Below are 21,252 nucleotides of genomic sequence, written 5' to 3'. Positions count from 1 at the left end.
TCCTGATGGGAGATGTTGTCCATCAGCTCCATCCTGGCAGGAAGTGCTCTTGTTGTGACAAGGAAGAAGTCAAGAGGGATGGAACAAACTGTACCAAGCAAAAGGGAATGCTTACAGCCTCTGCCTTGGTGACTTGCTTTGGGGAGCCAGATGGTAACAATAAATGAGCCTGACTTTGCTGGGCCTGAGTCTGCCACTCCAAACTGTGCAGATGGTCCTAATGGGTGAGTGCTCCCAGCCTGGAAACAAGCAGCAGATCCAGGTTCTTTAGGTCAAATGTGTTCCTTGTGTCCTATAAACCCAGAAAAATACCTCCTCAGCACTTGGTGTGGCCTTGCATGGCCCTGTCCTCTCTTTTCTGCTGATGTGGGTGCTGATCTGAGCCTCTGGTGAGCTGGTTCAGGGAGCTGAACTGGCTGAGAAGCAGCACTCCCCCCAAAAAAGTGATTAATCTTCACCACAGGTGGTATAAGCTGGTGCTGGTGGCAGGGAGGGAATGGGAAGGGCTGGTGGAGGAAGGGCAGGAACCACAACACCCTGACTTAGGTCAATTAAAACTTGTGGAATTTCACCCCAAGGCTTCAGTGGGATTTAATGTAAGCAGCACAGTAGCCTTGGCTTCTTGCTGAGGCATGGGAGAAACTGCACCTCCTGAGCAGTAAGGAGAAAGGAATGAGGGAAGGTGCCCACAGATGAGAACAGCTCCAGCTTCTAAAGAAACACAACACTTGGTAATTACTAGAACTAAGCACATTCAAACGTCACTGCCTCTTGCACTGTCAGAGCACATTCATTTTGAGAAAATCAGAATGTGCTGGGCTTGCATTCTCCCTTCTCTTTTCATGAATCTGCCAACGTGTTCAGAAAAGGTCTGGTTTGAATACCCATATTAGAGGTGTATTAATTTTGAACTTGTCAAAAGGAATATTTGCATTGGAAACAGTTCTACAAGTTTGTCTGCATCACGAAGGGAACGAACCCCCTCCTGCTGGCTCTGTTCTGATTAGCTTGAGTTGCTTCCAGCTGAACTCGGGCACAGGCTCACTGGGCTCTACTCTCCAATCCTTCTGTTTTTCTCCCTTATTTAAAGACGTTTGAAGAAGCCAGGCTAAATATGATGGGAGCTAAACTCTTATTTTGGTTCTCCTCGCTTTGTAGACAAACCCTGGGAGTGTGGAAGGGCTGCAGACCCCGTGGATCCCTGTGTCTAATTGAAGCAGACAAGACTGTAACTCAGACTTTGCATATTTCAATGAAATATTCATGAATCCGGGAGAGAATAACCCGGGGTGAACATCAAGTTGTATAATCTGAATATATTCTCTATAACTGTCAGCAACACGCAGACAGCTCAGAAAATTCCGGGAAGGGTCTGTGCTTGTTGAGAAACATCTCACTGCTTTGGCTCTAAGGACAATGATGATTGTGTTTGCCCAGACTATTTAATTAGCAGATTTCCCAAATTGGGCTCTCAGGGACTGAAGTCCCCATTTACCCCATGTGGAAGCATGTGGCTTCCCGGGAAGGCTGGGAAGCTCCAGCTGCCACGGGAGTGGAGGGTGCCCAAGCAGGCAGTTCCTCACTTGGCTGTTTAATCCAGGCTGAAGAGCTGAACGTTAAACACACCTTCATTAGATGATGCTCGTCTCTATTTCTGCATCGATTCCTCTGAAGACCTGCAGGTTAGGAGTGGGAAGGAAAATCAGTAATGGAGCAAAATGACTGTGATTTAGAGATCGGATTGCAAGCAGCCAGGGCCATGCATCAGGATAATGAGATTCAGTCTTGTTTGCTTACAAGCACTGGAGACAGAAGCAGAAAATGTGATCCACCAAGCCAGCTCTCAGGAAATGAGGAACAATAGAGTGAGGAAATCAAATTTCAAATGGCAGGGATATATTTATCGAGTTTTCCTTGGGATTTCTGCAGAGCTTTGGGGCGTTCTCTGGGCAGTGTTTTTTCGGGCAGCTGACATATGGCAGGAGGATTAGATCACTGCAAAGCACCGTTGGTTCTGACCTATTTGTTAATGCGGGGCTGGGGTCAGCGACAAGGGACAAATGCAATTGTCACTGTTTGGGGCTTTTCAAGTGCTGCTCCTGTTGTCCCTCGCACCGTGGCCAGACATTTGGAGCAAACTCATTAGCTAATTAGTGGTGTGCTCAGCCCCACGTGGGCGATATTCCCATTATGGCTGTGGAACAGGCCCTCCTGAGGCTCCCTGGCAGCTGCTCTTCCCTAGGTTAGTTGGGAGGGCAGCTGGGGGAGGATGTGCCTTCCTCATCTTCTCTGGGAGAGCCTCCTGCATTCCAGACATCCCATTCCTTATCCTCCTGCTCCTTATCCTCCTGCTCCTTGCCTACTCCCACTTGCTGGGTCCGCTGCCACCAGCTTGTCTCTGGTGACCAGTGACAGGACCCGAGGGCACGGCGTGAAGCTGTGCCAGGAAAGTTTAGGTTATCAGGAAAAGGGTTTTCACCCAGAGGGTGCTGGGGCACTGGACAGGCTCCCCAGGGAATGATCACGGCATCAAGGCTGCCAGAGCTCCAGGAGTGTTTGGAAAATGCTCTCAGGCTCAGGGATTCACCGAATCACAGAAAAGTTTGGGTTGAAAGGATCTCAAAAACCCTCTAGTTCCACCCCTGCCATGGGCAGGGACACCTTCCACTATCCCGGTTGCTCCAAGCCCTGTCCAGTCTGGCCTTGGACACTTCCAGGGATGGGGCAGCCACAGCTTCTCTGGGCAACCTGGTCCAGTGAAAGGTGTCACTATCCTTGCTGTTGGATTTGATGCTCCCTGTAAGTCCCTTCCATATCCCAAGGATATCCTGGGAGTCTGTGAGCTGCCTTCTCCATGTGGATTGCTCTGCTGGTTATCAGGGTGGTGCCACAGCTCCTGGTGCCATCTCAGACTCCAAATCGTGGCCTTGGACTCTGGTCCTGCCAACGCAGCTGAAATGTTGTGGGCTGGGAAGGATCAGAGATGGCTCGGGTCAAGATCCAGCTCCAGCCTGCTCCAGAGAGGGATGGGGCAGGGCTGCAGTGGGAAGTGTCCTGCACCAGCTCCTGCCTTTAAAATCGGGACAAATGCAGTGACCTCCTGTTGCTAATAGGAAACAAGAGACATAAATCCACTGCCACGAGTCTGCTCAAGGGCTACCAGGAGGGAACATCCCTGTGCAGCTTGGGCAGAGCTCTGCTGGTGCAGCTCTGCCACTCATGTACCTGCCCAGGGCAGCAGGAACACTGCACTTTAAGGCATTAACACTGATATAATAATCAAAAATTAAGTGATTTTACTTGGTTGGTTTGTTTTACTCTCACTAAGGGGCTTGATCTGGTTGATAGAGAAGTGTTTTTTTGGTGGAAGTGTGCCAGCTGCAGGAGGTTTTTGCTGGGTTTGCTGATTTGCACACTTAATGATGTAGACAGACACCTGGGATGGAGCTGGGAATGGAGAGGAAGCTGCCTCCTGCTCTGGAGAGCTGTCTGCCCAGATCTGGAAGGAACACAGGCAGGAGAGAAGGCAGCAGGAACAACCCTGTTCTTCCCATTTTATTTTAACCAAGAGCTTTCTTCTCCTCCTTTAGAGCTGTCAGCACCTGATCATTAGGATTAATGAACGTGCACAGAAACATTGGGTTTCCATCATTGCTGTTTTCTTGCAAAGAAGAAAAGGGGGAAGTATTCTTTCAGCTCCTGCTGATACCATCAGAGGTGTGCTGATCCCTTATTTTTTTCACCCAGAATTTAATCCTGCCTAGCTCAAGGTTAACAGCTAAGCCAGAATCACAGCTTGCTGCAGAAGATTCAGAGCTTCCCAGCTCCCAGATGGTGTTCAAGGCATTGGAATGTGCAGCATTTCTAAACAAGTTGCTTTTAATGCAGCTCACCCGGCGTTTCACTGCAGTCCCCGTTCTTCTGTATTTAAACCTCAAATCTGTGGCAGATTTCACAGTGGCTCCATGGGAGGAAGGGCTGGGCTCTAAGTGGTGGATGCTCCATCCATGGAAGTTTCCAAGGCCAGGTTGGATGGGTTTGGGAGCAGCCTGGGACAGTGGGAGGTGTCCCTGTCCCTGTCAGGATTTGGAATGAGATGATTTTTAAGGTCCCTTCCCAAACCCCTTGTAGGATTTGATGAAGTTTGCAGCACTCAGCCTGACCTTCCTTTCGCTTAAAAGCAGTGACTCATAAACTGGATTTTGCTCCACATTTCTGTTTTCCTATGCTTTTGTAAGGCACGATTCCTCAGGAATTGGGGTTTTAAATAACCAGCAGCAGATCCAAGCAGAGCTCTGCTCTCCAGCTTCTCCCCTGGCCCCCACCAATCCTGACTGTCTCCCGAGCAGCCGTGTCCCGTTTCCTTGAATTGTCTCCTGGTTTTAAGATGGGAACAAATATATTCAGGGAGGACTACAATGGGAGCAGAGCCCTCCTCCAGCCCGTGTGCCGGACACAGGTTTAGTCATTATCCCAAGGGGAAGGACGTGTGCTCCGACCCACCCAGACCCTCCGGCTCCTCCTGCCACGTTCGTGCCTCTGTGTCCCTGCTGAGCTCCTCTTCATCACCCAGCATGGTGACCCTGATCCGCAAATGTGTCCATAAAGTGTCCCCTTAGCCATAAATGTGGTTATTTTATACTGGCATCTGCAGTGGGAGTATCTGTGCTGTGTGAGGCAATGGGAGCTGTGCCAGGGAGGTTCAGGTGGGACATTGGGAGGGATTTTCTCATAGGAGGAGTGAATAAATATTGGAATGGGCTGCCCAAGGATGTGGAGGAATCCCTGGCCCTGGAGGTGTTTAAGGAAAGGCTGGATGTGGCACTCAGTGCCATGGTCTAGTTGACAAGGGGGTGTTGGGCCACAAGTCGGGACTTGATCATCTCAGGTCTTTTCCAAACTAATTCATTCTATGATTCTGCTTTGGGGGCTGCCAGCCCACACTGAACCTCGATTTTTGGGGGACAGCCCTGCCCTGAAATCAGTTTCTCCTGGGGGCTGTGAGTGTGGAGAGGAAGTGTGCTCCCCAAGCCTTCTCCTGCCATCAAAGCCAGCCCCAGACCTGCTTTAAACTGTACCCTGATCCATAAATGTGGTTATTTTATACTGATAGTCATTATTTTGTATTTTTTGTCCCTGGAATTTGGGGGATCTCTAGCCCTGAACCCAGTTCCTCCTGGGCTCTATGAGCACTGAGGGGGATCCCCAAGCGTTCTCCTTCCATCAAACCCAGCCCCGCACCCTCTCTAAAGCGTCCCCCGACCCATAAATGTGGCTATTTTGTAATGACAGACTTGTTTTGTATTATTTCACCCAGCTTTTTGGGGGACCCCTGGGCTCTTGTGAGCACTGAGGGCCCTCCCCAGGCGCTCTCCCATCCAAAGTCGCCCGGGGGCCGATCCTTCCTCGCTCCGCGCTGGCGCCGGGTCCGGCTGCGAGGAGCCGCGCCAGGAGGGAGGGAAGGGAGGGAAGAGGGAGGGAAGGAGGGGAAAAGGGAGGGAAGGAGGGGACGGGCAGCGCCGCGTCCCCCCCGCCCTCAGCGCGGCCGCGCCTCGGGGCCGCGCGCGGCCGCCGGTTCCGCCTCCTCCGCCGCCTCCCCGCGGCCGCCGCCGCCATGTTGGATGGTGCGTGTGGGTGTCAAGCGCAGCCCGCGGCCGCCGGGCACCGGGACACCGGGACACCGCGCCCGCCCCGCGCCCGCAGGTCAGCGCGGCTCCCGCGGGCTGCGGGACGGGAGGGGGGAACGGGCGGGCGGCCCCCGCAGCGCCGCCTTTCCCCTCGGCGGGGCGCGGGGTGGGCGCGGGAAGGGCCCCCGGGGGTCCCCGCGGGGAGGGCGCGGGGCCGCGGTCGCCTTTGTTGTCGCCGGTGGGTGGCTGGGCGGGCGGCGGCGGGGACGGGCCGGGCCCCCGCGGCCCCGGGTGCGGGCCTGGTTCCCGATGGGCCTCCCGGGGCTGCGGGGGATGGCGGGGCCTGCGGGCTCGGGGGGCTCCCGGCGGCGGCGCTGGGGCGGGGGGGGCTCCGCTCCGCCCGGTCCGACCCCCGCCCCGGCGTTGTTCACCTCCATCGCGGCGGGGCGGGCGGTATTTTGTTGTATTTTCAGTGATATCGTTGTTTGGGAGATGTGTGTTAATGCTTTTAATGATTTTTAAGGGTCTGTTTTATATAGGGGGCTTGGACTAGATGATCTCCAGAGGTCCCTTTCAGCCCTAATAATTCTGTGATTTTCTGTGGTGCTGTGATATTCTCTCTCTCCCTATATATATTTACACTGATACATACTTATATATATATATTTTTAAAATTTTTTACCTGCAGTACCTGTGATGCTGGAGATTAGGGTTGGGTAGCCAGCGAGCTGTATTACATTATTGCTGTGAAATATATTGAAACAGTAATTATCACAGGCTGCCCGCAATGGAAGTCCCCTATTTTAAAGCCGTAAGGCTTTAATGTAAATGTTAAAATATTCATGTTAAGATTTAAAGCTCTAAGGCTTTAAAACTGGTAGCGTTTGGTCTCAGTTTTATGGGTGTGTAATGCTTCCCCCTCCCCCTTCTCGAGTACGGTATCGACAGGGATCTGAAAAGCCGAGTGAGATTTTAAATTTACAACAGTTGGACATATTTCTTGTCCTCATCTATTGAGAAAATAACCTGAATTATCTACATGCTCATCCATTTTCAACAGGAGGCCTAAAAGACTTGTTAGGATTGTGAAGCTGTTGCAGATGTTATGGGCTGTAGAGTCTGACTTGAGGAGTTCAAAATGCAAATCAGGCCATGAGATTAAGTTTTATTATTCTCTCCACTGAAATACTTGTTTGATGGTAATACAGAACTCTTGCATAATTCCAGTGTGTTGCTGTGTTTTGTGAGGCACAAGGTCATAGGAGATTGTATTGTTGGGGTGTGAAATGCGGGATGAATGATTTTTTAAAATCAGAAATATATTGTAATGGTATCTTTAGCAAAATGCAGCCTGTTTAGGAGTTACTTCTAAATATGTTTGTCTTGGCTCATTCTCAGATGTGTTATTTTTGAACAAACTCAAGTGTAGAGTTTTATTGGGAGGAATCAAAACTTTTGATAAATTTTCCTTTATAGACTCCAAGTAATGGTAAACTAGCTCGACAGAATTTCAGCGATAATCTCCCCCGTATTAAATATTTAACTATGTTATCAAAAATTATCAAGCACAAATGACCCATGAGTGTGCATTCCTGAAGGCGGATTCTGATAAGGCCAAATTGACTGTGGGTTCCATTTGAGGAAGTTTGACTTGGGGGTGCTGATTGTAACTTCCTCTATTCCATGAAGTTACTCTGCAACATTTCACCTGTGTCACAACAGCTCTCTGACACAGCAGCTTGACTTTTACATCTGCTGAGGAATGGAAATTGTTATCAGCCTGTAAGAAATGCAAGGCAGCACATCTTTGAATCCTGGAATGGGTTGGGTTGGAAGGGACCTCAAAGCTCATCCAGTCCCACCCCTGCTATGGCAGGGACACCTTCCACTGTCCCAGGTTCTTCCAGAAAAGGTCCAGCCTGGCCTTGGGCACCTCCAGGGATCCAGGGGCGGCCACAGCTTCTCTGGGAACCTCTGCCAGGGCCTCCCCACCTTCCCAGGGTGGAATTCCTTCCCAATATCCCATCCACTGCTGCTCTCTGGCAGTGGGAAGCTGTTCCCCCTTGGCCTGTCAGTCCAAGCCCTTGTAAATAAATATCCTCTCTCCATGGACTTGTCTCCTGAGAAAAGCAGACTTGTTTCCTAGGTAGAAGCTAAACAGTGGTGGGTAATATTTGGGTTAAAAAAATGCAGTTTATGAGTTATCTGATGGGTGTGGAAGGATTGGAGGAGAGACCCCAGACTGTCAGGTAGCCTGGCTGGTGATGTTCATGTTGGTTTTCACTTGCATTATTCCTGCAGTCACATTTAATGAAGGGTTCACAAACATCTGATGTCCAGTATAATGGAGGCAGCAGAAGTGAATTCAGCTTGCACTGACCACATCATTATTTACATAACTGGTTAATCATGCTAGTTTTGTTCCAGCTGTCAGCCATTTGATTGCTTTAAAACTTGGAGCTTTTAAGAAGCCTCAAATCTTGGATCACTGCTGGGAAATGCCAAAGGCCTAATTTGTTACTTCATAAAAATGCTGATAGTCTCTCTTGATACAGAAATCGGGGTTTTGTTTCTGTGGCTGTTTTTTTTTTTTTTTTTTCCTTTAGAGAGAGAGAGAGCAATCATTAAATGATAATCAGTTTAGGGGAAATACATTAAAGAGTAGTTATGATGTTCCTGAGCTTGCTTTTCTTAGGTCTCCTACGTGGGATGGGGAAATGACTCTGGCTTTTGCTTGGTGTAGAAGAGTATAAGTTACTCTAATACCTTTCTTTAATGACTGGTACTCAGGAAGCAACTTCCCAGTCTTGCAGGGCCATATTTGCAGAGTGCTAAAGTGTCCCTTGGGATGTTGCTAATAGAAAATGAAATGTGCCTGCTTTGTAGGAACGCCTGTAATGTTCTTTTCCCACTTCGCCTCGCTCTGATCTGTGCAGGGAAAATATCGAAACGTACCAGCATCCTGCTGGCTTAAGTGCTTCAAAGAACAGCAGGTTTTTGTGTGTTTCAGTAGCCTGGCTGCTCATTAAGAAGGCAGGAGACTCCATGGAGGAGAACAACATGGATTGCTGTCCTCTGGAATAAAACCTGCCGGGGCTGATTGTAGGTCTGCTAGCGTTGGTGTGCTGCAGGTTTGGTACAGACTGGGCTGTGCTGAATAACAGACCCTGAAAAGCCTGAGTTAATCACTTTAGCTGGTTGTTACAGGACTGCTTTCCTGTTCTGCGTGGGGAGAGAATTCAGAATGGTTGAATGGGAGTGAATTCAGAGACTCTGGGCTTCAGGATGGATCTAGAACTCAGTGGCTGTTGGGCTGAGCCTCTCAGTGAGTGGTGCAGCAGGTAGAAAGCTACAGGAAAACTGATATTCTTTATTTATCATTTCACAAATAGCAGTTTTGTCTCTGGTTTCCAAATTTGGGGTTTGCTTCATTTTATGATGCTGCCCCAGTCCATTGATAGAGGTGAAGTTGTTGGGTCAGAAGGTTCTGTGGTGTTTTCTGTAGGTTACCAGTGGTTGTAGGCAGAGTTTAAGGAGAGTAGCTTAAGTTACCAAGATTGTGTTCTATGTAAATACCTAATAGTGAAGTTTGTATGAATGATGGTACTAATTAGAAAATCAGTATAGAAGTACTTTGTGTTTGTTCATTGCACTGGCACTGGAGATGTCTGCAGAATTCAGTTTGTAATTCACTATTGTGCCTTTCTATATGGAAATATAACTTTGAGTTATGCTAGCGAGATGCTTTTCTTCTGTATAGATAATTTCCAGCTCATTTTTCCAGTATTGTTACAAAAATTGAACCTGAATTGATCTCAGAGCCAATACCCTGTGTTACATTAATTGTTAATAGTGTGTCTCTCTGGTTCCTGTCACCCAGGGCTGTTAACATAAATGCCTCTAACTGGTGCCTGGAGCTTGTGTTCAAGGTCAGCCCTGGGCTGTTCACGCCTCCTGTGCCTCGGCTTGCCAAGCCCAGCTCTGTGCAGGTGGGGTAGCAGAGCTCAGGCTCGGACAGGTCCCCGCTGGCAGTGGGAGTGCAGCTGCCTCTGCTCTGGGACTGGGTGCAACCAGTCCCAGCCCAGGCCTGGCTGCAGCTCCACCTTGGAGGCTCCCCTTAGCCGTGTTCTGTGCTGCAGGTGCCTGGGGGAGGTTGGAAGGAGTCTCAAGCACACTCTTGTTTTGTTGTCGTGATCCACACAAATTGTTTTCAAGGCACAGTTTTCCTTCTGCCATCAGGAGTGGAGCTCCCTGAGCTGTCTGGAGTAATCAGCTGAAATTTGTGTGTGAGACCTCTGCAGTTTTCCACTCTGCTCCTGCCTTTCCTTCCACCTTGTTCCTGCTCCTGCCTTTCCTTCCACCTTGTTCCTGCCTTTTTTTTCCACCCTGTTCCTTTCATTCCTTCCACCCTGTTCCTGCTCCTGCCTTTCCTTGCACCCTGTTCCTGCTCCTGCCTTTCCTTCCACCCTGCTCCTTCCTTTCCTTCCACCCTGCTCCTTCCTTTCCTTCCACCCTGCTCCTTCTCCAGCCTTTCCTTCCACCCTGCTCCTTTGATTCCTTCCACCCTGCTCCTTCCTTTCCTTCCACCCTGCTCCTTCTCCTGCCTTTCCTTCCACCCCATTCCTTCCTTTCCTTCCACCCTGCTCCTTCTCCTGCCTTTCCTTCCACCCTGCTCCTGCCTCTCCTCCCAGAGCAGTTTTAGCCATGTTGTTTGCAGTGTCTGAGCCTCTCGTGTCACCATACAATAAATCCTAAATGGTCATGAGGTCCAGGAGAGTTTGGAGGCTGGCCCAGGCAGGAGAAGGCCTCTGTGCTGCTTTTACACAGAGGTTTGGGACAGACCTGGCTCTTTGAGGCTTTTTTTGTTTCTCAGAATGCAGCACTCAGTGAACAATAGTCGTACAAATTAAGTAATAAATTATTTTTTTGAAAGTTCAAAGCTACTTATGAGTTTAAAACCATGCCAGACACCTTAGTTAGAGATGTTTTATGTTCACCCTACCAGACAGAAATCTGGAGACTCCCTTGCCTTGTTTGCTTTTCAGTATTGCAGGAGTTATGGCCAATTTTGGGGGCTGGACTTTTAGAACAAATTTCTAAAATTCGTGGTGGAGTCTGGGGGTCATGGCTAAAATTCAGCAGCCAGACACTGATTTAATCTCTCTCCTGTATAACCTCATAGAGACTCCCCTGCCCTTCTGGAGATGTCACTTACATAATGTGATGGCTTCTACAATCCACCTGGGAGTTTTCATTATTTAAAAGCAGAAACCCAGGCAGAGCAAGCTCCCTGCTTCTGTTGGATGGGTTTGAGTTTTGCCACCAAGAAATGCTCCAGCACACGTGGTACCCCTGCTAGAGAAAAACACCAGCATGGGTGACAGGGTGCTAATGATGGCTGGGAAGTTCTTTTACATTTTTATCTTTATTCTCCCAAATCATATTAATTTCTAGACTTAACATCAATTTAGTAGTTTCTGAACCTTTGCAAGGGCAATGGTCTTTTCAGAGCTTTGCTAGAACAAAGACATTTTAAGAATCTTACTAGAGAATCGTATAATCTTATTGCAACTGCTCCTGTTTAAATCACTTCCTTGTACTTAAATAACAATCTGGCACCAGCTATTTCTTGATTGTAGTTTTTGTCAGTTGCAATTTATCCCCCTCCCTGGTTTGGTTGAAGTTTTTTTTCCCCCTGATTGTGCAACCTTTAGGTTGGCAAAGCTCCTTTCTCACACAGTTCTTCTGAGTCCACTGGGAGTAATCGCATGAGTAAGTTGCTCACTGGTGTAAGAGCTGTGGTGTTCATGAGTAAAACCTTCGTGGGACAAACCCCAGTGAAAGAACTGATACAGACAGTTCTGATATTCCTCAGGGAGAGACCAAAGAAAATCTTTTCAAAGGTAACTTCCTCCCCTGAGATGGCAGCACAAAAGAATCCCTCAGACACGTTTCCCTCTAGGTGGGAATTCTGTTCCAGGAGATTCCTCCTGGGGATGAGCAGACCCCGAGCATCACCTCAGTTTTATCATTCTGATTTTTATTTATTTCTTCCTTTTTAGTGATGAGGATTTCTTCAGCCAAATCTGTTGACCCAATTGCTGCTGAAGCTGCTTTTCTAGTGACTTTCAGCTCTGTTTGGACAGGGATGAGGCTTGTGACAACAGCAGTAAGGCAGAGATGTTTGCTCTAACCTATGAAATCAGCCAGAATTGAAGATCATTAATTAATCCTTATCTGCAGAGCTGTTCTGACATGCCTGTTCTCTGGTGGGGATGGTCAAGCACAGTGTGCTCTGCCACGTGGTGCACGTAAAGCAAAGCACTGCAATTGGTAGTTGAAAAACAGAACTTGAATATTTTTAATTATTCACTTAATTAATCAGAGAAACCCTCCCATTTTGTGCCATTGCTGGATTGTGGCTGGTAATGTCTGGTTAGAGGCTCCTGATCAGGCATTACCCTCAATATTCACATCCAGGGAAGATCTGATGCATCTTTAAAATGCCCCTGCCCAGGTATTTAATTCTTTGATGGAAACCTCTTTCTCTAATGACCACTGGAAAGCACAAACTCCCCTCTGTTGTATTATCTAATGAAATATTTGCCTTCTGAGCCCATCCTGCCTTATTGCAGGGCTTTGATTCCTTCTTGCAGTGTTCTGCTGCTTGCAGTGATTATTTTTTTTTAAGGATGGAATGCTTATTACCTATGAGAAGTGTTACTATATTTTGCTGCTGTTGTTGAGCAGAGTTCATGAAGTTAAACTTTGTCTACCAATTTAGAAGAGTTTCTCAGAAAGTCAAGATAATGCCTCTGTTGGAATGTTTTCAGATAAACAGCATAGGTGACACAGACTACGTTTCTTAGGAGTATGCAAATGCAGCTCAGAAATCAATATTTAATACTGTAGATTTTGAGAATATTTTCAATTTCTGCATATTTTTAAGGCAGAAATTTCTATCTGCTGCTCAGAAGAAGAGCATGACTGTCCTTGCACCAGGCTATGATCGTGGTATTTCATACTTTTTCAGCAAAGCTGCTGCTTTTTGAAGATTTTATTGGTACTTGGGTGACTCCTCTGAAAGATATTTTTGTTTATATGTTTACTGGTTCTCTTGGGAAGCTTTAATAAGGAAGTAAAATACAGGAACGTTTATAATTGGTTTGACTTGGCTTTCAGAATTCTTGTAGAGAAACTGAAGTATAAAAGCTCCGGGTACAGCAAAATCACTTTTAAACTGGTTTATTGCAGAGAAGCACTGAGGTAAATCATCAAAGGATTTTTGTAGTCTGCAAAACTGCTTAAATGTTGTGTTTAAAATTTACAAATCGCTGACCCCTTTGTGAGACAGCCTGAAATGTCTGGCTCTGTTTTACGTTTGACTACCTAGTGAATAATCTGCTTTTGCCTGGCCTGCTGCTTTACACACACTGAGTGCTGCAATTGCCATTCTGGTGTCTGTCTGCCAACCAATAGTGGCTGTGGATATTTAATTTCATCCTAATACAACCATAGGATGCCTCCAGGAGTATTTACATGGGCTTTAAAAGTCAGGACGTGTTTTATGGCTGGAGATTGGGAATTTTGGGGAGCGCTCTGCTGAAATGTTGAGGAGTGAGGAACAGCAGCAGGGTTTTGTAGCTTGTCTTTATTATTCTGTTTTTCATTTGCTTTATGGGGGGGTTTGTCCTGCACGGATGGTCTGGATCAAGCAGAGTGTGAGCACATCTTTACTCTGAGGGGTGAGGGACCTGTGGTGTGGGGCTGACTGGGATCCCTGGTTTTCAGTGCTGTTTGCTTTCAGGTGTGAGTGCAGGAAACTCGCTCCAACATCCTGAATGCAGGAACACTTTTGTTCTCTATGCTCTGTGCAAAATTGTGTCTGGATGCCTTGGCTTCCAGCCAGCCTTTTAATCTCTTCTTTTTTTGTGTCAGCTTGGATAGTGTATATATTACTATAGTGCCTTTTCCTGTCCCTGGAAATGCTGATTTTTAGTTTTACTTTAAGAAGGGTTTTCTTTTTCTTATTTAGAAGAAAAATAAACTTTGAAGGAGGAGGAAAGTCTGTGCTGGCTTTTTTTTTGTTTTGTTTTGTTTTTCTTTTTCGTTTCTTGTTGTAGTTTACGCTTTACAGAAAGGCCTGAAATGTTCTGTCAAAGCTTTATCTCCTGTCTCACAAATTCAAAATTTAGAAACGGGGCAGGGCAAGGTGGGGAGGGGTCTCAAGGTAACTTGGAGTGAGAGAAGGGGAGAATTAAAAACACATTCAGTGCCCATTCATGTGTGAAATGGATGTGCCTTTAGATGCCACAAGGCTTATTCTTCCATCCAGCTTGACCAGTCTTTTGTCAAAACTCCTGTTTTAACTATTTAAATAAAATCCGGTGACTTTGGCGTTCTCTCCTTCCATGGGAAAGCCGAGCACAAGAGAATTTAGCCCCGCCTGCCGCTTCCATGCTAAACAGATGCAAATCAGGGCCCCCTCCCTCCAGTTGCCTCTTCTCTCCTCCTGGGTTTCATTGTTTTGATGAAAGCTGTTCTGGTGCCAACTCCCAGCCCGGAGGGCAGGTGAGAGGAATTAAAAAAATCCCAGATTCCAGCTCGGTGATTAACATATCGTTTGGAGCTTGTAATGTCATCCTTGCACACAAAACAAAGTCACAACAGCTTCACAGAGCAGAGGTTTGTCAGAAAGGCAAACATCAAAGTGGCAAGAACAGAGGAGTTTATTTAAAATATAGCAGAAAGACTTAAAACATTCGTGCTCACCTATGAGAGCTATTAAAAATTAAAAAAGAGCCTTTGAAGGCAAGCATTAAAGATTTAATAGTATTAATTGAATTAAGCCGTGGGAGTTGAGGATATGTAGACACATGTGTGAGTGTATGTTCTGAGCCATCCTCTGGGTTAAGGCAGCAGAGTGCTGAGAGCTCGATTAGCTGTGCTTGCTCTGTAAGGGCCACCTTAACAAACCCTATTTATTCCTGGGGTTAATTAGAGACGCCATTAGAACTGAGAGTGTAAACACAAGGAAAGGACTTGGAGAGAGGGGAAACTGCAGAGCCCACCGGCCTTGGCATCCCTGGGCGAGGCAGAGCAGGCAGGGTCCTTTCCAATCTACATTGAAGGATAATTTTGTTTATATCATTAAGGCTGATTTTTTTTTTTTAAGCATAGATTCCTTTTCCTTTGTTGTGAGAGCAGTAATTTAATACTGTTGTACTCCAGCCACAGGTATGGGCTTTTTTTTGGCAGCTGAACTTCCATGTTACTTGATAATTATTTTCTTTTAAGGCTGGCTGATTTTGGTAGCTTTTTAGCTTTTCTTATTCTTAGAACTTTCACTGTTAGGAAAACTTCTTGACACAAAAATAAAATCACAGTTCAGTGTGATTGCAGTAACCTGGTGTAGAGGGGTTTTTGTTTTATTTTTCTTTGCAAATTAAATACTCAAGGCTTAACATATTTGCACTGTACATTAACAAGCAGGGGGAAAACCAAATCCTTGTATCATTTCTAGAAAGAAAGAGCCCTGAAAGCTCCTTGCAAGCCTGCAGGTGGCTTGGCAAAGGAGGGCCATGTCCAGGGGGAGCAGCTCCAGGAGGATTTGGTGGCTCTGGGGATCCTGGTGTGGAGAGGCACCACCAGCCCCACGCTGAGGGATACCAGAGCTGGGGGAGATCTCATCCATTCATTTTTCCTTCTTCAGGGAGGTGGCTGCTGGCAGCGTGGGGAGGGTTGGATGGGCCCTTCCTGCTGCAGATGTAGTTACCAAATGATTCAGCACGGTGCCCACGGATTGGAGCAATATTGATGAATTCATTACTGCTCTCTGATGGATGTTAATGGGCCAGAATTTCTTCTGTGCATTTGGACTAGGTGGAAAGCTCTTGAAAAAAAAAAAATAATGAGAAAATGGAATGGGCGAGTTTTTAAGCCACTTTTGTGTTCTGCTTCTAAATCTAACGAGGGAATGTTCTTAATGACTTGCTTGAAAACAATGGTCAAAACAATAATCACCAGGCAGCTCTGGGAGGGACAGGGAGGAGCAGTGCTACACCAGGGATTTCTTGCATTTTATTCAATACATCCCAAGCCACAATCAGCTGCTTTGGAAACAGAGCTAGGTGGTGCCTTTTCCATGTGGCTTCCTTAGGAGATATCTGGAGTCCCAAGGCCATGATCCAGTTGCTGCTTGCAGGGTATCAGAGCTGAGGGGTAGAAGATGTTCTCTGCAAGAGCTGACTGGAAGAAAATGACCTTTAATGAAGGAACAGGCACAGATGCTTTTTTTGAGTAACAAGTCTTTGTCATCCTCTTTGAAACGAACAAGCTGCCTCCCACTCAAATCATTTTCCGTCTAAATATCCAGAATAGATAAAAGAGTAGGTAGAATTTTACTGCTGGAGGATGGATTCAGAAAACTTGAGGAATTGTTATGCTGACAGCTGAAAATTTCTGTATATCTGTATAGGAGAATGTGGGATTCACTGGCATTTTCAAACCAGATTTTTTTTTTCTTAATTCCACAAAAATCAACAAAATCATAATACAATAAAAACAAATATTTTATATATTACAACAAGGATGACTCTTTTTTGTGCATGAATGAAGGAATTGGAGAGTTTGAAGCAGAAAAATGAGGCAAAATCCTTATGTCAGATGTGCTGATATTTAAAAAAAAATCTTTAAGTGATTCACTTCCATCAAAGCTGAACTTAAAAATACAGCTCAGAATCAGGAACTGGAGCACCACAGAAGCTGACCAAAGAGAATTATTTTTATATTATTCAATATTCTTCAGTTCTGTTTCCTGGGAACCAGAATCCAGTGTAGATCCAGGCTGCTGGTGGCACAGCTGGGACCTCTGCTCTGGAATTGCTCCTGCCAGGGGGATGGTGCTGGACACGTTAGACAGGTCTGAGAGGAAGAGGGAGAGAGAGGTGGGTTGGTTTGGGAAGGATTTTGGAAACTGTGGTGTGTGCAGTATGAAAAGATAAGAGAGAGATCTGGAGGAGTCAGAGGGAAAGCTGAACATTCGGTGTTGCAGGACTGAGCTGAAATCGGGGTGGGAACAGGGCAGGGCTAAGGTTTTGTGAAATTTGGTAATTTGGAGAGCGAAGGACCAAATTTCCACCTGGAATGTGGAATTGCTTTGTCCTTAGGCAGGAAAAGGAGATTTCCCAGAGCCCCAGCCTGCAGTCCTTGCAGTCACCTGCTGAGCCAAGTCCCAAACCTGAACCATCAACTCCACCTCCAGTTTGAGCTCCCCAGGTGCAGCTTTTCCTGGTGAGCTGCAACTGGAGACTGCTGATGGAATTGCTGGTGCTCCCCTTATTTGGGGTGTTCTTTAGAGTAATTAGAGTGACCTTGGCATTAATTGGTTGGGTGTTGTGGCCTGTGAGCAGCCCCAGCCCTGCCTGTCCCCCTGCCTGCCCTGGTGTGTGGGATCAGTCTCTGGAGCTGTTGCAGCTGTGCCTCTGGTGTGGGGCAGAGTGGAGAGGCAGGAGCTGGGGAATCCCATCCTCAGTTCTCCTCTGAGCAGCAGATCCTGCTCTGGAACCCTGGGCTTGGGCCAGAATCTTCCTGTAGGGAGGATTTTGGGATGTGTTTCCTGCTTTGCAGTCTTACAGCAATTGATTCACAGAATCCCACAATGAGTTGGGTTGGAAAGGACCTTAAAGCTCATCCAGGGCCACCCCTGCCATGGCAGGGACACCTTCCACTGTCCCAGGCTGCTCCAAGCCCCATCCAACCTGGCCTGGAACACTTCCAGGGATGGAGCAGCCCCAGCTTCTCTGGGAGTCTGTGCCAGAGCCTCCCCACCCTCCCAGGGAAGGATTTCCTCCTCAGCTCCAATCTCATGAGCAGACAGCTCATGGACCTGAATTTCTGAGCTTTAAAGCAGTCTGATGTTGGTAGCAGCTCTTAGAGTTGAATTAAGACATTGTGGTGACTTTCAAGATGATTGTGCAAAATCTGGTGGCTGTGAGGGAAGGCACTTGAAATATTTTATGCCATGAATGGACATTGATGAATGTAAGCAGGATATTAAATCAATCTCTGTTTTCTTTGCAGGCTTGTAGTTTGTGCTGGCAGGAAGCACACTTAATTAAAATGGAAAAAATAGTGTTTGGATGTATGGACAGGTATTTCTTGGCATCTTGTACTTACTGAACAATCCTTTTCCTTAGAAATCCGTGTCATAAAATAAAAGTATTAATCCTTCAGCTTCTACCAGTAGTAACATGGAGAGTTAAACTGTTTTTCCCCCCTAATCTTTGTCATGGTGAGCATTTGCCTCTGGCCTACTGAGTGTATTAATGTGGTTTCATGTCTGGTGTGTGTAGGAGGATGGGAGAAGCTGCACTCGGTGACGTTTGCTTCGTAATAATAAAAGTGCAAAATCAATTTAGGTAATGAAATCATCAGGTAATTTTAAGTAGCAGGTATCTTCCCAAAATACATCCCCAAAATATGGAATCTGATACATGAGCACACATTTAGGTGAACATGAATTTTAAATATTGCAGTTCTGTAGGAAAACACTGGGGTTTAAAGAAGGGAGCTGACATTTTGTGCTCTTGTATTTTTTACAGTTCTTCCTGTGTTCAAGCTGATCTGTGGGGCCTGAGCAGGTGCCTGTCACTCTATAACAGCCTAAGTGACAAGGCTGGACTTTTCTAATTAGTAATAGATTCTGAGGCACATCCTCTGGCAAGAGTATTGGATATCCTCTTTCCTTCCAAAAGGAAAATGTGAAAGGAGAGAAGTGTCTCCTCCTGCCCTTAATTGAGCTGAAAATACAATTCAGGTATATTTGGTAAGCTGAATTTATTTCAGGCTGTCAAGGCACACATTGGGTGGTCTCTTTTTTCCAATTTGTGAGAAAACAGATGAAATGCTTTCCTTGAAGCAGGTAATCCCCAGAGAACAAATTCCTTTGGGGAGTTTGGGGAGGTATTTTCACTGCCCTGTTGGATTAATTTGCATTTGGCATTTCTGCTTCAGTGTGTAATGGCCTGACCTCGCTCTGGTGTGTAATTCTGCAATATTCTGATGTTCACTGCACACCTGCTGCATGGAGCATCAGCTGAGATATGCCCATGTCAGACAGTACCCTTCTCCTGACCCAGACATGGGGAAACTGAGAGGTGTTTTAAATTTTTTTTGTTCCATTTTCAGTCTCATGAGAAGGGTGAGACCATACAGATGTTATAATTCACAGCATCACAATCAGAAGTTAACTTATTTCCTGATTACAATGCACTATATTGTATTTTAATTACAATATAAGAGTTTCTTGGTCTATCAGCTTTTGCCACACCATGCTGTAAATGCCTTAAAGCCAATAATCTAAAACTGCCCCTCATGAGTCCTACTACAATGCATCTTTCATGGTTCTATTTCTCCAAAGTATTTAGTCATAAATATTAGTCTTAAATTTAGTCTTAATACTCTCCAAAGTCTTTCAGTCTTACCTTATCATAAAAAACCAATCAGCCAATTTAGATTGATCAATAACCTCTGAAACAAAACCAAATAATTAAATATTATAAAAAAATTAGTAAGTGAACAACTACAAAAAAACCACACCAAGCCTACAAACATGTGCAGGTGGCACTGTGGGTGACACCTGACCTGGCTGCAGAAGGAGGAATGTGTTATTTTTAAAGAGCTGTTGTCAAAGCTTGTAATCCTAAAATTAGATCCTGGTGCAGGTCGGATTTGGGTCGTGGTGGTGATCTGCAGGTCTGGCAGAGCTGTCCCCTCTCCCAGCCCTTCAGGGCACATTTCCAGCCCCCCTGTCCATCATTCCAGCTGCAAGGACCAGGGGAACTGGGGGAGACAAAGCCCCACAAAGGCCAGGGGAGCTGAGGGTGACAAAACCCCACAAGGACCAGGGGAACTGGGGGTGACAAAATTCCACAAAGGCCAGGGGAGCTGGGGGTGACAAAGCCCCACAAGGACCAGGGGAGCTGGGGGTGACAAAACCCCACAAGGACCAGGGGAGCTGAGGGTGACAAAACCCCACAAGGACCAGGGGAACTGGGGGTGACAAAGCCCCACAAGGACCAGGGGAGCTGGGGGGGACAAAACCCCACAAAGGCCAGGGGAACTGGGGGTGACAAAGCCCCACAAGGACCAGGGGAGCTGGGGGGGACAAAACCCCACAAAGGCCAGGGGAACTGGGGGTGACAAAGCCCCACAAGGACCAAGGGAGCTGGGGGGGACAAAACCCCACAAGGACATGGGGAACTGGGGGTGACAAAACCCCACAAGGACCAGGGGAGCTGGGGGGGACAAAACCCCACAAGGACCAGGGGAACTGGGGGTGACAAAGCCCCACAAGGACCAGGGGAGCTGGGGGGGACAAAACCCCACAAAGGCCAGGGGAGCTGGGGGGGACAAAGCCCCAGCAGCTGTGGCTTGACAGGTCCCAAAAGGACGTGGCCAGGTGCTGCTGCTGCTGTGTTGGACAGGTCAGAGATTTGCTCCTCACCCCCCTTCCCATCCACTCTGAGAAATGAGCTCCCCACGGAGCTCAAATCCTGGGAATTTAAGGAGACAAGGACTAACAAAAGGTGGTATGGGGAAAACAGAACCAGATTTGTGTCTGGAAATCTCTTTTACAGCTCAAAGCCTGCTCAAGCTGCAGCTCCTTTCCCTCAGTGAGGCTGAGGCAGGACTGTAAAACCAGTGCAGAATCAAACCTTGGCACTCATGAATATGCATAAATTTGAAGGAGAATTATCTTTCAGCATTAACTCTTTAAATAAAGAAATAATTTGGCCACCTGCTGTCTGTGAAAGCTGACCTTGTTCTCTCATTTGTAAAAGGGAGTGGAAAGCTTCCAAAACTTTGAATTTTGAACCATTTCCTCTCCTCAGAAATTACACTGAAGACAAGCATTTAAGCTGTGAAAAATGGAACTGAAACCTTTCATCTGGAGTTAACCCTGTTCTCCAAACCCTTTGCCAATCTGTATTTGTAACTCGTTTCCTAAATAATTTTGAAGGTTGAGGAAGGGCATTGATGGGAATTTCAGGCTCTTCATTTTGCTGTTTTATTCCCATGAATTGCTGTTTTCTCTGCTGTAGAATAGCAAGAGAGAGCTAATAAGTGTTCTGCTTGTTGGCTTTTCTGGGTAGTGCCAAGTGTCTTCTCTCTCTCAGTGCTCTCCTCCAAGTGGCCACGATGCACAGTTGCCCCTTTTCCTGTTTGGTTTTGGGATTGCAGTTGAATATTGTATCCTAGGCAGGGTAATGGTACCCTCTGGTCAGCCAGTTGTTCTCTGAGAATAATTGATGAAGAAAGAAAAAAAATCAGAGAATAAGTGAAGTTTGAAAATCTCTCTAGCAGCGTGGATTTAGTATAAGAAAAATGGCTTTTATCTGCATTATATTCCTGATTTTTATGTGAAGGTTTGAGCTGGTTGTGGGAAATGAGACTTCCTAAAACACAGTGGGTTTGGATTTAGACACACAAAGAGCTATCCCAGGAAAAGCAGGATATGTGAATTATAAATAATGTGAAAATAATGTGAATTTTGTGTCAGGCAATGGGAATCCTTTTTCTTTGCCATAAATAGGAGCTGACTTCTCATTGGGATTGGGGTTGT

General features: G+C 46.6%; 1 protein-coding gene across 2 annotated transcripts in view; it reads left to right on the top strand.

Moving 5' to 3' along the window:
• Positions 1–5,592: 5,592 nt before the first annotated feature.
• EPN2 (epsin 2) overlaps positions 5,593–21,252 on the top strand; it is a 44,444-nt gene continuing 28,784 nt past the window's right edge. For both annotated transcript variants that reach the window (XM_036392179.2, XM_036392178.2), the window contains exon 1: positions 5,593–5,703. The gene's annotated coding sequence lies outside the window, so the exon portion shown is untranslated. The remainder of the gene's footprint in view (positions 5,704–21,252) is intronic.

Source organism: Molothrus ater, chromosome 16, assembly GCF_012460135.2.
Source record: "Molothrus ater isolate BHLD 08-10-18 breed brown headed cowbird chromosome 16, BPBGC_Mater_1.1, whole genome shotgun sequence".
NCBI classification, from domain to species: Eukaryota; Metazoa; Chordata; class Aves; order Passeriformes; family Icteridae; genus Molothrus; species Molothrus ater.
The sequence above is the reverse complement of the archived record's forward strand: the minus strand, read 5'-3'. Positions and strand labels throughout refer to the sequence as shown.